This window comes from Elaeis guineensis, chromosome 2 (assembly GCF_000442705.2).
Source record: "Elaeis guineensis isolate ETL-2024a chromosome 2, EG11, whole genome shotgun sequence".
NCBI lineage: Eukaryota > Viridiplantae > Streptophyta > Magnoliopsida > Arecales > Arecaceae > Elaeis > Elaeis guineensis.
Genome location: NC_025994.2, coordinates 95,722,923 through 95,735,640, shown reverse-complemented (window position 1 = coordinate 95,735,640; position 12,718 = coordinate 95,722,923). Strand labels below are relative to the sequence as shown.

Sequence of the window (12,718 nt, the reverse complement as noted above, 5' to 3'; positions counted from 1 at the left end):
ACAATAATAAAATACTATGAATTAACCGGTTTGGTGACCCGCTGAAATGGAAATTTCCTAATTATCCCTGTCTAATGAGTGGTTCGGACGTTTCCCACCTTCTCTATAAAAAATGATTAAGGAGCACCACATCACCTCCGTTATCTAAAATACTTTATGTATAACTTGGATTTGTTAAATCTTGCATTGTAAGATCAAAGCCACATGGATGTGTTAAATTTTGCATCGTAAGATCAAAACCACATGCAGCACCAAGTAGAACATGCTAGTGACAAAAAGGCGACTGGTTCTGGAAGTTCCTTTGTGAGCTGCTAAATCTGTATTCTGGTCTCATGCATGCGTGGCTAGAATTGATGAAGTAATATGAACACCTGCTTTAAATTCTTATTTCCATGGAGAACAGCTTTTCTCATTGTTTTTTGATTTTCTTTGCTATATTAGGACATCGTTAGTTCCAGCAATCTATCTGTCTGTTAATCGGAAGAAAGCGATTTCTTGGGGATTGTGTCCTCACAGTCTCCTGCAGGATCCTTGCTTGGATTAATCAGAAGCTGGAGAGCAGTTACACCATCACTAATTAGTGGGCGAGTGCTTGCTTTCTCTTGAGCTTGGTAGAAACCTTTTACGGGAAATTTCCCTTGAAGCAGTGGGTTTATACGTGCTTCCTCTCATCTCTAAAGAGTGATTCTACCCGCACAACTGTAACAAAAGACGATATCATGTACATGGTCGAGGTAGACAACTCAAACTGTTAAATTGAAGCCATTAGCAGAAATATAATTGTAAGTTACTTTTAACAAAGGAAACAATATAAGACAGACAAGACTTTTTAATTTTTCCTGTCTTTGTTTCTTAACTGGATTCTGTTGGCAAAGTCTGCTTTATAATTACTTGTTCTCGAAGTTTACTTGTTCTCGAAGTTGTGTTATACTGTGTGCACATGAAGATACGTATGGGTATAGATATATGCATACACAAACGAATCTATCAAATATGCAGAGAGAGGGGGAGAGAGATTGTCATAATTAGTTAGAGTATTCACATTATGATGTTGCATTCAAGATAGAATCATGCATCAAGTTATCAAGAAAAGCTCTGACTGGTGTCATGGCTCACGTGGTTTTCTTAAGACAGAATATTATCTAGTTTTCTTTCTTTTTTCTTTTTTTGATGATTAAACACGGTTGAATCACAGGGTACTGGTGGAAACGAGTGGATTTTTAAGTTGTAACAATAAAAAGCTTTTTAAGAATCTAGCGCCTCTTTTATCCAAAACAAAAAAAATCTCAAAAAAGAGAGAATCTAGTGCCTCTGTGAGCATCAGCTGAAATCAAGCTAAGATTAGCTAAGTAGTCAGTATTCCAATCTGGCCTTGATATGAACAGGCTTCACAGTCTTCTTCTTTGTCTTAAAGTATCTTTTGATTAGTTGAAGTAGAATGGTACTACCTTACCTCTCATGGTTTATAAATGTTTAAATACACAAGCTTAACTGGGTGATTGACTGCACTAAACAGAAGTACATTTTACCTTTCTATATTAAAATGTATGTAATGCATATTTCATAAGCCCAATGAGGTAATATCAGATCGCTTGACATACCCAATGAACAAGGTGTTGCTCATGCGGTGGTTTTGTGATGTCTCTAGCCCTCCTTCCAGGAACGAGCTCCAAGAACACAATCCCAAAACTACATACGTACGTCTGACATCTTTGTTAACTTGCCTATCAATGCATACTCTGGAGCACAGTAGCCGTACATACCCATCACTCATGTAGAAACATGGCTGATATCTCCAACTGGACCAAGCTAAGTTAGGCCAAAATCAGACTACTTTGGGTTGTAATCTTCGTTGAGAAGTATATTTGATTCTTTAAAATCACGGTAAATCACAGGTGGGTTTGCCATATCATGCAAGGACTCGTGGCCTTTGGCAGCACCCACTGCTATTTTCATTCTTATATACCTGTCACGCCCCAAACCCAATACCTGAGTTGGGCACATGACACGGCCACACAAACCCTAGAGCAGCACCCTAGGATCATGTAAGGCCTAAAATTTTAACACTTCAAAATTTTAAATAACTAATTAAATACCAAATCAATCAACCAATGTCACAACTTCAAATCAAATGCAATCTTGTTCAATACAACTATTCAAATGTTCTTTGGCATCAGAGAATTTAAACTAACTAAATTACTAAAGACTTCAGTCCTCATTTGCTCTCGCCCAAACCATCCAATCTAAGTTTCCTGTGAGTCTGAAAAAAATAAGAAGAAAAATATGAGCTTCTCCAACTCAGTAAGAATCACTGCACATGTACATCAAGCCAGTAAATAGAATTAATATTTCTAAAACCAATGCAATTAAGAAATCTTCTAGGTATACAATAACTAGAATAATATCACAAATATGCATATGTATCATCATACATCATCAGGTGGAATCTTCATTCATTGTTGAATTTCATATTAAATATTGTATCGTATCATATTTTTGATCTGTCAATATTTCAATCCTTTTTTGGCTTTGGACTAACCCAGACCATACCTCAATCTCTTTCCAATCCAATTATTCTTTCATAAAAGCCTTTCAAGGCTGTCCCAGGATGAGCTCCTGGCCGGCTGTCCCACGTACGAAAGCCCGTGAGAGGCTGTCCCAGGCATAAGCTCCTGGCGGGCTGTCCCAGGCATGAGCTCCTGGCCGGCTGATCCATCTGTAAGCCAGTGGGGGCTGTCCCAGGCATAAGCTCCTGGCGGGCTGTCCCAGGCATAAGCTCCTGGCCGGCTGATTCATATGTCGAGGTTAGTCCAAAACATACCCTTTTCATTCAATTATGAATTTTATCGAATTATTTCAATTTACAGAATGAATAAGTTGATGATTCATGTCCATAAGATTCATACCATCAATCATAAAAATTCTTTCATAATATACTCAAAAAAAATATTCATATAAGCCATATCTCAACGTCTAAAGCATGGAAAATTCATCGATTATAATTTCAATATTGCAATTTCAACATATAAGATTAACAAATAAATAACATAAATTTAGCGATGATCATGTACAGGATTCTTACCTCAATAATTGGGAATTCAAATTCACAACCTTATAGTCCGAAAATCAAGTCCTACTCGTTGTCTCCCTGATCGTTAGACTGCTCTCCTATCAAACAAAATAAATTGATTTAACCAAATAAATTTTCTATATATTTTAAGGTCATCTGACTCATACCCATGTTCCCCACCTTTTATATATATATATATATATTTATTTATATATATATATATATATATATTATATATATATATTTTTTATTAAAGAAGAGAGAAGATGCTTCTTCTTCTTCTCTCCTTACGTTCGAAAACAGGGACCCGAGCCCCCATTCGAACCTCTCCCCATATCCCGACCCAGAGAACACCCCCAGCCACCTTCCCCGGCAACGTTCCGACGCCGGCAATGCTACCGTGTCGGCGGCAGTGTCACCCTCCTTGTTGCCGGCGGCAGGGAAGGAAGAAAATCACAAAAACAGGGTATCCCTGTTGAGCCCGAACCGGCTCCTTGCCGGCTTCCAAACACCGGTGACCGGAGAATAACAAGGAGAAAGGGAAATACCTGGTTCCACCGTCCAAAGAAAGCTCCGACGACTCCTCTTTCTTCCGATCAACCCCCCCACGGTAACCTTTGAGAAAGTTTCTCAAAACCTTCGATTTTTCTCAAAATTTTTGGTTGTAATTTCCTAAAGGAAGGTCGGGGGATCTTATAGTGGAGGTTTCCTACCCTAGTCGGACTCTTTGAGTCCGAAATTGCCAGAATCGTGAAGGAAGAAGACTCCGGCTAGGAGTCTTCCTCCTTCTCTGTTTTTTTTTTTTTTTTTTTTTTTTTTTTTTGTTGTTGGGCCGTCTGGGCTACAGGCCCAGATAACCGGGCTGCTACAATCTCCCCCCCTTAAAAAAAATTTCGTCCTCGAAATTTACATACCTGAGTTTTCAAAAAGTTGTGGATACTTGATCTTCATTTCTGTCTCGAGTTCCCATGTAGCCTCTCTCTCGCTATGATTGCTCCATTGGATCTTCACATAAGGAATAATTCGATGTCGTAACACCTGATCTTTCTTGTCAACAATCCGTACTGGATATTCTTCATAAGTCATATCCTTCTGAAGACGCAAAGGTTCATAACTCACGACATGACTTGGATTTGGAATATACTTCCTCAACATCGATATATGAAACACATCATGAACACCAGATAAAGTCGGCGGTAATGCTAATCGATATGCAACCTCTCCAATCCTGTCTAAAATTTCAAAAGGGCCAATATACCTTGGACTCAACTTACCACGAACTCCAAATCTCATTACACCTTTAGTGGGAGAAATTCTCAGAAAAACATGATTGCCTACATGAAATTCCAGCTCCCTTCTTCTATTATCAGTATAACTCTTTTGCCTGCTCTGAGCCGTACGAAGTCGTTCCTGAATCATGTGTACTTTTTCCACTGTCTGCTGCACTATTTCTGGTCCCAACAGTTTTCTTTCCCCCACCTCATCCCAACAAATGGGCGATCTACATTTTCTTCCATATAATGCCTCGAAAGGAGCCATCTGAATGCTTGCTTGGTAACTATTATTATAAGCGAACTCAACCAATGATAAGTGATTATCCCATGCTCCGCCTAAGTCCATGACACAAGCCCTTAACATATCCTCTAGGATCTGTATGGTTCGTTCTGATTGTCCGTCAGTTTGAGGATGAAAAGCTGTACTGAAATTTAACTTGGTTCCAAGAGCTTTATGAAGACTCTTCCAAAACTGCGAAACAAATCTACTATCTCGATCTGACACAATAGTAACTGGTACTCCATGCAGTCGTACAATCTGCTCTATATATAAGCCTGCCAATCTTTCTAAGGAGAGACCAATCCGAAAGGGTAAGAAGTGTGCTGATTTCGTCAATCGATCAACAATTACCCATACGGCATTATTATTTCGAAATGTTTTAGGTAATCCAGTCACAAAATCCATAGTAATATGCTCCCATTTCCACTGAGGGATAAGAAGAGACTGCAGTGGTCCTGCTGGTCTTTGATGTTCAGCTTTTACTTGTTGACATACCAAACATTGGGCTACAAATTGTGCAATATCCCTTTTCATACCAGACCACCAAAAATTTCTTTTCAAATCTTGATACATCTTTGTGCTTCTAGGATGCATAGTGTAAGCCGAACAGTGAGCTTCCTCTAGGATCTCGTCTCTTAATCCTGAAATCTTGGGAACACATAGTCTGTTATCAAATCTCAATGACCCATCCTCATGTATCCAAAATTTTGTCTGTATACCGGATTTCACTACATTTATGACCTTTTGTAACTCTGAATCCTCCTTTTGAGCTGCTTTAATCTTTTCAATCAAAGTAGGCTGTAGTACAAGATTTGCAAGCTGAACTTGAGAATCATGCGGTCGTATTTCAATTCCTGATTTCTCCAAATCCAGCAATATAGATTTTTGTGAGGTAATTAGAGCAGCCAATTCACCAGAAAATTTTCTACTTAGAGCATCGGCTACAACATTTGCTTTCCCGGGATGGTAATTTATTGTCACGTCATAGTCCTTCAGTAGTTCCAGCCACCTTCTTTGTCTCATATTTAACTCCTTCTGAGTAAAGATATATTTTAAACTTTTATGATCTGTGAAAATCTCGCAATGCTCCCCATATAAGTAATGCCTCCATATTTTTAAAGCAAAAACTACAGCTGCTAATTCTAAGTCATGAGTAGGATAATTCCGCTCATATAACTTCAGTTGTCGAGAGGCATAAGCTATCACCTTTCCTTTTTGCATCAAAACACAACCGAGACCTTTACGAGAAGCATTGCTATAGATAGTGAAACCCTCTGTCCCAGATGGAATGGTTAAGATTGGAGCAGTCACCAATCGTCTTTTTAACTCTTGGAAGCTTTGCTCACATTCGTCTGTCCATTCAAATTTTACTTGTTTCTGTGTTAGACGAGATAGAGGCATAGCAATACTAGAGAAACCTTCCACAAACCTTCGATAATAGCCAGCTAATCCCAAAAAGCTGCGTATCTCTGATACGTTAGTGGGTCGGCTCCAGTCAACTACTGCCTCCACTTTCCTTGGGTCAACTGAGACACCCTCCTTGGAGATGACATGCCCGAGAAAAGTAACACTGCTCATCCAAAATTCACATTTTTGTAGCTTTGCATACAGCTTCTTTTCCCTCAGAGTTTCTAATACAGTCCTCAAATGTTCTTCATGCTCGAGTGAGCTTTTCGAGTAAATTAAAATATCATCAATAAATACAACTACAAATCGATCCAAGTATGATGCAAACACTCGATTCATAAGATCCATAAAGGCTGCCGGTGCATTGGTCAGACCAAATGGCATGACCAAAAACTCATAATGCCCATATCTAGTCCGAAAGGCTGTTTTTGATATGTCTCCCGACTGTATCTTCAACTGATGGTAACCAGAACGAAGATCAATTTTTGAGAAAACTTGAGCTCCTTGCAACTGATCAAACAAGTCATCAATTCGTGGTAAAGGATATTTGTTTCGCACTGTTACCTTGTTTAATTCTCGGTAGTCTATGCAAAGCCGAAGGCTACCATCTTTCTTCTTTACAAAAAGTACTGGAGCTCCCCAAGGTGACACACTAGGTCTAATGAATCCTTTGTCCAACAACTCTTGCAATTGTTTTTGTAATTCCTTCAATTCTGCTGGAGCCATTCGATAAGGAGCTTTAGAAACTGAACTCGTACCAGGGATCAGGTCAATAGAAAATTCAATCTCTCGATCAGGAGGTAGTCCAGGTAGGTCATCAGTAAAAACATCAGAAAATTCCTTCACAATAGGGATATCCTCTAACTTGAGTTTTTCATTCTGAGTTTCTAATACAGTGGCTAGAAATCCTTCACATCTTTTTCTAAGAAATTTCTGAGCATGAATAGCTGAGATGAACTTCTGGTGAAAGAAGGGTTTAGTGCTCTTAAAACTAAACTCTGACTGTTCTGGAATTTGAAACATTATTGTCTTTTGGAAGCAGTCAACTGTAGCATGATATGCTGCTAACCAATCCATCCCCAAGATTAGATCAAAGTCCTTCATCTCTAAGACTAATAAGTCTGCTTTCATCTCCCTATCCTCGATACTTAGCACACAATCTTTGCAAATTGAATTTACCAAGATCACCTCTCCACTTGGTGTACAGACACAGAGATTATTTTCTAAAGGTGTAGGAGACATCTCTTTATTCTTCTTAATAAAACTAGTTGCTATAAAGGAGTGGGTAGCTCCAGGATCAAATAGAGCATAGACATTGTTGGATGCAATTTTAATCATACCTGTCAGATATTCATTTATCATTCAGTGCTATATGTCCTTATATATCTAAGCATATAATAATTCATGACATATATATAAAAGAATTTTTAAGAGATCGATTCAGTACCTGTCACCACTGAGTTAGAAGCATTAGCATCCTGTTGTGTAAGTGCATAGACTCGTCCTTGGGTCTTTGATTTTTGTTGTCCCGCATCTTGTCTTTGTACATCTTGGGGTGCTCGATTAGCGGGGGTATTCTGATAATTTTGAGGCATCTGCTGTCTCTGAGATTCTCCTCCATTGCGGCATACAACTGCTTTATGGCCATCTCGTCCACATTTGTAACATTGTCCCCCAGGCCATGTGCAATCTTGTTTAAGATGGGATCCTCCACATCTATAACATATAATGCTCCCCTGATATTGAGTTTTACTTTCAACTGCAGACTGGCTTGGTTTTGGGGTTTTTGGCTTGAACGCCCTACTACTTTGACCTTGAGAATCAGTTGCTCGATCCCTTTTCTTCATACTTTTCTCTCTTGCTGCTTGAGCATCATTGAGTCCTTTTTCTATTATTAAGCATTTGTTTACGACTTCTTTATAAGTGGGCAGCTCAAAGACAGTCACCAACTGTTGGATTCTATCCCTTAATCCATTCTCAAATTTTCTGGCTCGAACATTTTCTTCAGCTATCAATGCAGGGGCGTATCTCGACAATTCTTCAAATTTGGCTGCATATTGAGCAACTGTCATATGGCCCTGCACCAGACGATCGAACTCTCGAAATTTCTGGAGTCGGATACTCTGGGGAAAATACTTTTCATAGAAAACCTTTCTAAATTCTTTCCATGTAAAAGGTACATCATTTGGCCCAAGCTTTCCAATTTTCATCTCCCACCAATCGGCTGCCTCACCTTGTAACATAAATGTGGCAAAGGTGACCTTGTCTTCAGCAGGACATCTCAAAGCGTGGAAAATTTTCTCTATTGCTTTTAGCCAGCTTTCAGCTTCCATAGGATCTGAGGTCCCTGAGAATGCCGGTGGTGCATATTTTTTGAAGTCTAATAAATTGATTCGACGTTCATACTGATTTCCCGCTCCTTGTTGTTGCTGGGACTGCCGCTCCTGAAATATTTGTTGTATGATCTGCTGTTGGTGTCCCTGTTGCACCTCCAATATCCTCCTCATATCTTCCCTTGCAGCCACTTGTTGTTGAACCAGTACTTGCATTAACTGAGCTGTAGTAATTTGTTCCCCAGGTTGAATTTCAGGTTCTCCTGGAGTTTTTTCCCCGGGAGTGACCTCAGCAGGCTCAGTAGGATGTTCTTGTTGTGGTGCTTCATCATCCGATAAGGGTGGAGCATTTTCTTGTGGTGTAGCTGGCTCCCAAGCATTAGAGCCATCTGCAAAACGAGTAGGTCTCCGATTTCGCCCACGCTCAGTCCCTCTTGCCATGACAACCTACACAGTTTCACTTTAGTCAAGAATTTAAGAATAATGTTTCGTATTAGTCAATTTTCATCTAAAAATCTACCCATATACTCTCTCTCTAAAATAAACCTTAGGATTCCTAAACCTAGGCTCTGATACCACTCTGTCACGCCCCAAACCCAATACCTGAGTTGGGCACATGACACGGCCACACAAACCCTAGAGCAGCACCCTAGGATCATGTAAGGCCTAAAATTTTAACACTTCAAAATTTTAAATAACTAATTAAATACCAAATCAATCAACCAATGTCACAACTTCAAATCAAATGCAATCTTGTTCAATACAACTATTCAAATGTTCTTTGGCATCAGAGAATTTAAACTAACTAAATTACTAAAGACTTCAGTCCTCATTTGCTCTCGCCCAAACCATCCAATCTAAGTTTCCTGTGAGTCTGAAAAAAATAAGAAGAAAAATATGAGCTTCTCCAACTCAGTAAGAATCACTGCACATGTACATCAAGCCAGTAAATAGAATTAATATTTCTAAAACCAATGCAATTAAGAAATCTTCTAGGTATACAATAACTAGAATAATATCACAAATATGCATATGTATCATCATACATCATCAGGTGGAATCTTCATTCATTGTTGAATTTCATATTAAATATTGTATCTTATCATATTTTTGATCTGTCAATATTTCAACCCTTTTTTGGCTTTGGACTAACCCAGACCATACCTCAATCTCTTTCCAATCCAATTATTCTTTCATAAAAGCCTTTCAAGGCTGTCCCAAGATGAGCTCCTGGCCGGCTGTCCCACGTACGAAAGCCCGTGAGAGGCTGTCCCAGGCATAAGCTCCTGGCGGGCTGTCCCAGGCATGAGCTCCTGGCCGGCTGATCCACCTGTAAGCCAGTGGGGGCTGTCCCAGGCATAAGCTCCTGGCGGGCTGTCCCAGGCATAAGCTCTTGGCCGGCTGATTCATATGTCGAGGTTAGTCCAAAACATACCCTTTTCATTCAATTATGAATTTTATCGAATTATTTCAATTTACAGAATGAATAAGTTGATGATTCATGTCCAAAAGATTCATACCATCAATCATAAAAATTCTTTCATAATATACTCAAAAAAAATATTCATATAAGCCATATCTCAACGTCTAAAGTATGGAAAATTCATCGATTATAATTTCAATATTGCAATTTCAACATATAAGATTAACAAATAAATAACATAAATTTAGCGATGATCATGTACAGGATTCTTACCTCAATAATTGGGAATTCAAATTCACAACCTTATAGTCCGAAAATCAAGTCCTACTCGTTGTCTCCCTGATCGTTAGACTGCTCTCCTATCAAACAAAATAAATTGATTTAACCAAATAAATTTTCTATATATTTTAAGGTCATCTGACTCATACCCATGTTCCTCCACCTTTTATATATATATATATATATATATATTTATTTATATATATATATATATATATATTTTATATATATATTTTTTTTTATTAAAGAAGAGAGAAGATGCTTCTTCTTCTTCTCTCCTTACGTTCGAAAACAGGGACCCGAGCCCCCATTCGAACCTCTCCCCATATCCCAACCCAGAGAACATCCCCAGCCACCTTCCCCGGCAACGTTCCGACGCCGGCAATGCTACCGTGTCGGCGGCAGTGTCACCCTCCTTGTTGCCGGCGGCAGGGAAGGAAGAAAATCACAAAAACAGGGTATCCCTGTTGAGCCCGAACCGGCTCCTTGCCGGCTTCCAAACACCGGTGACCGGAGAATAACAAGGAGAAAGGGAAATACCTGGTTTCGCCATCCAAAGAAAGCTCCGACGACTCCTCTTTCTTCCGATCAACCCCCCCACGGTAACCTTTGAGAAAGTTTCTCAAAACCCTCGATTTTTCTCAAAATTTTTGGTTGTAATTTCCTAAAGGAAGGTCGGGGGATCTTATAGTGGAGGTTTCCTACCCTAGCCGGACTCTTTGAGTCCGAAATTGCCGGAATCGTGAAGGAAGAAGACTCCGGCTAGGAGTCTTCCTCCTTCTCTGGTTTTTTTTTTTTTTTTTTTTTTTTTTTTTTTTTTTTTGTTGTTGTTGGGCCGTCTGGGCTACAGGCCCAGATAACCGGGCTGCTACAATACCAATCCAGTGGCTTCCTATTGGGTGATAAATCTGTAGGCAATCAAACAAAACTAAAAGGTTAACTAGAGAAATCTTCGTTGGATGACAAAAAGACAGTCTCTTGTATTATACCAAAAAGACAATCCTCTAATGAACCCAGTGGCATATATTCATACACTAGAATACTTTGGTCACCATTAGCACGGTACCCAAGCAGGTTAACAAGATTCTGGTGGTAAAGACTCAGCATTAGTCCTTCAACAATGAACTCTGTTTCCCTGACATCCATTCCTATATGGGCTGCTTAACTGCTACAACCTGAGGAAGGTAAACTGAAAATTAGATCAGCTCCTTTTCTAGTCTGTAGAAGAAGAAAGATAACTAGAAATGGCGTTGCTTCCATCGTGCCCTCAAGGTGTCATTTATACACTTCCAAATCCACCTTCGCCAACTAAGTCCAAAGGACTGAAGTTTTTGTTTGCTGCTGCCAATTCATGGAATCTGAATATCTGGGCTGCAATATTTTCATTGCCAATCCGCAAAATCTCCTCAGCTGCAGACCTATGCTTGTCACTATCTGCAGATGTACAATTCTTGGTTTCCTTAGAAAAGAGAAAATGTATCTGAACTGGAAGAAGTGTAATTGGTTTGGTTCAACAAAATGACCATAGAAATTGATCCTAAAACTGGAGGAAAGTTTTCATTCCATTATTTCTTCGAAATAAAGGACAAAGAAAGTATAACATCCAATAGATCTAACCAACGCCATTTTCAAAGACTATTAGAGGGCTGAAGCAATATTAACAAGCAACTATGGTGCTCTTTTGATTTTGTTCATCATCTTCCTTGAAGAATTGTTAAGCAAAGGCTTTCTAAAGTTGAGTTCAGGATCACGCTAGGTGGGGGATTTTTTTCATGCGTGTCCTACCACTTGGTAAAGACTCTCTTAGGTAGAATGGTTGTATCATAAGGTATTGCCTTATATTGCGTAAATTTCCCCTTCTCATCTAAGGAATACTTGATTGTGAATACAATTAAATCATCAGGTAATTTTCAATCCACGTCTTTTTGAGAGGTGTGCTTTGTATGTATGATATGATTCAATCATCAGAAAATAAAAATCAATTATAAACTCATGCTTAATAAACCTTTTTTATTGATGCACCTCCATTATTGCAAGCTAACTCTATCCTAATATAGCACCAAAACGTGACATGGAAGAAATATTGATTGGGAGCACTGCACTTCTCAAAAATTCTACAGGAACTGCCACATCAAATAAAACTAATAGTTGGTGCAAATATGAAAATTATCCTTCAGAATTCAGACTATAAGAAAATCTAAATTTCAACATCAATATCAGCATATCTCAGCTTATTGAAACCGGAAAAGGAAAAAAAGTTATCATGTTATCATCTTGATCGTGATAATTATAGTCTTTATAAGATAAAAGCTACAAATAAAACCATGAAACATAAAAAGCAAAGAAGAAAGTACATACTGGATCTAAAGGACATATTACTAACAAAGGATTTAAGTCCATTTTCTCTCCTCTTTGGCTTCTTCCTCATCCTCCATAACCACTTTGTCTTCATCTTCTTTGTTTGATTTTGATGCTCATCCGGCGACTCATTACAACAGACCCAGTTCATCATCTTCTTTCCTCTCCTCTTTGCACGGCTTTATATCCCCACGATGAATATTCTGCTTCTGTGGATCAACCCAAGGGTGAATTAATCCACTTACCAACTGAAACCACAAGAACACAGATTGAGGATTACGAATTTTTCTTTTT

The 12,718-nt window shown here is 38.9% G+C and overlaps 1 pseudogene; it reads right to left on the bottom strand.

Annotated features, from left to right (window-relative positions):
* Nucleotides 1-473: 473 nt before the first annotated feature.
* Nucleotides 474-12,494, bottom strand: LOC105052619 (probable serine/threonine-protein kinase PBL23; annotated as a pseudogene).
* Nucleotides 12,495-12,718: the final 224 nt, after the last annotated feature.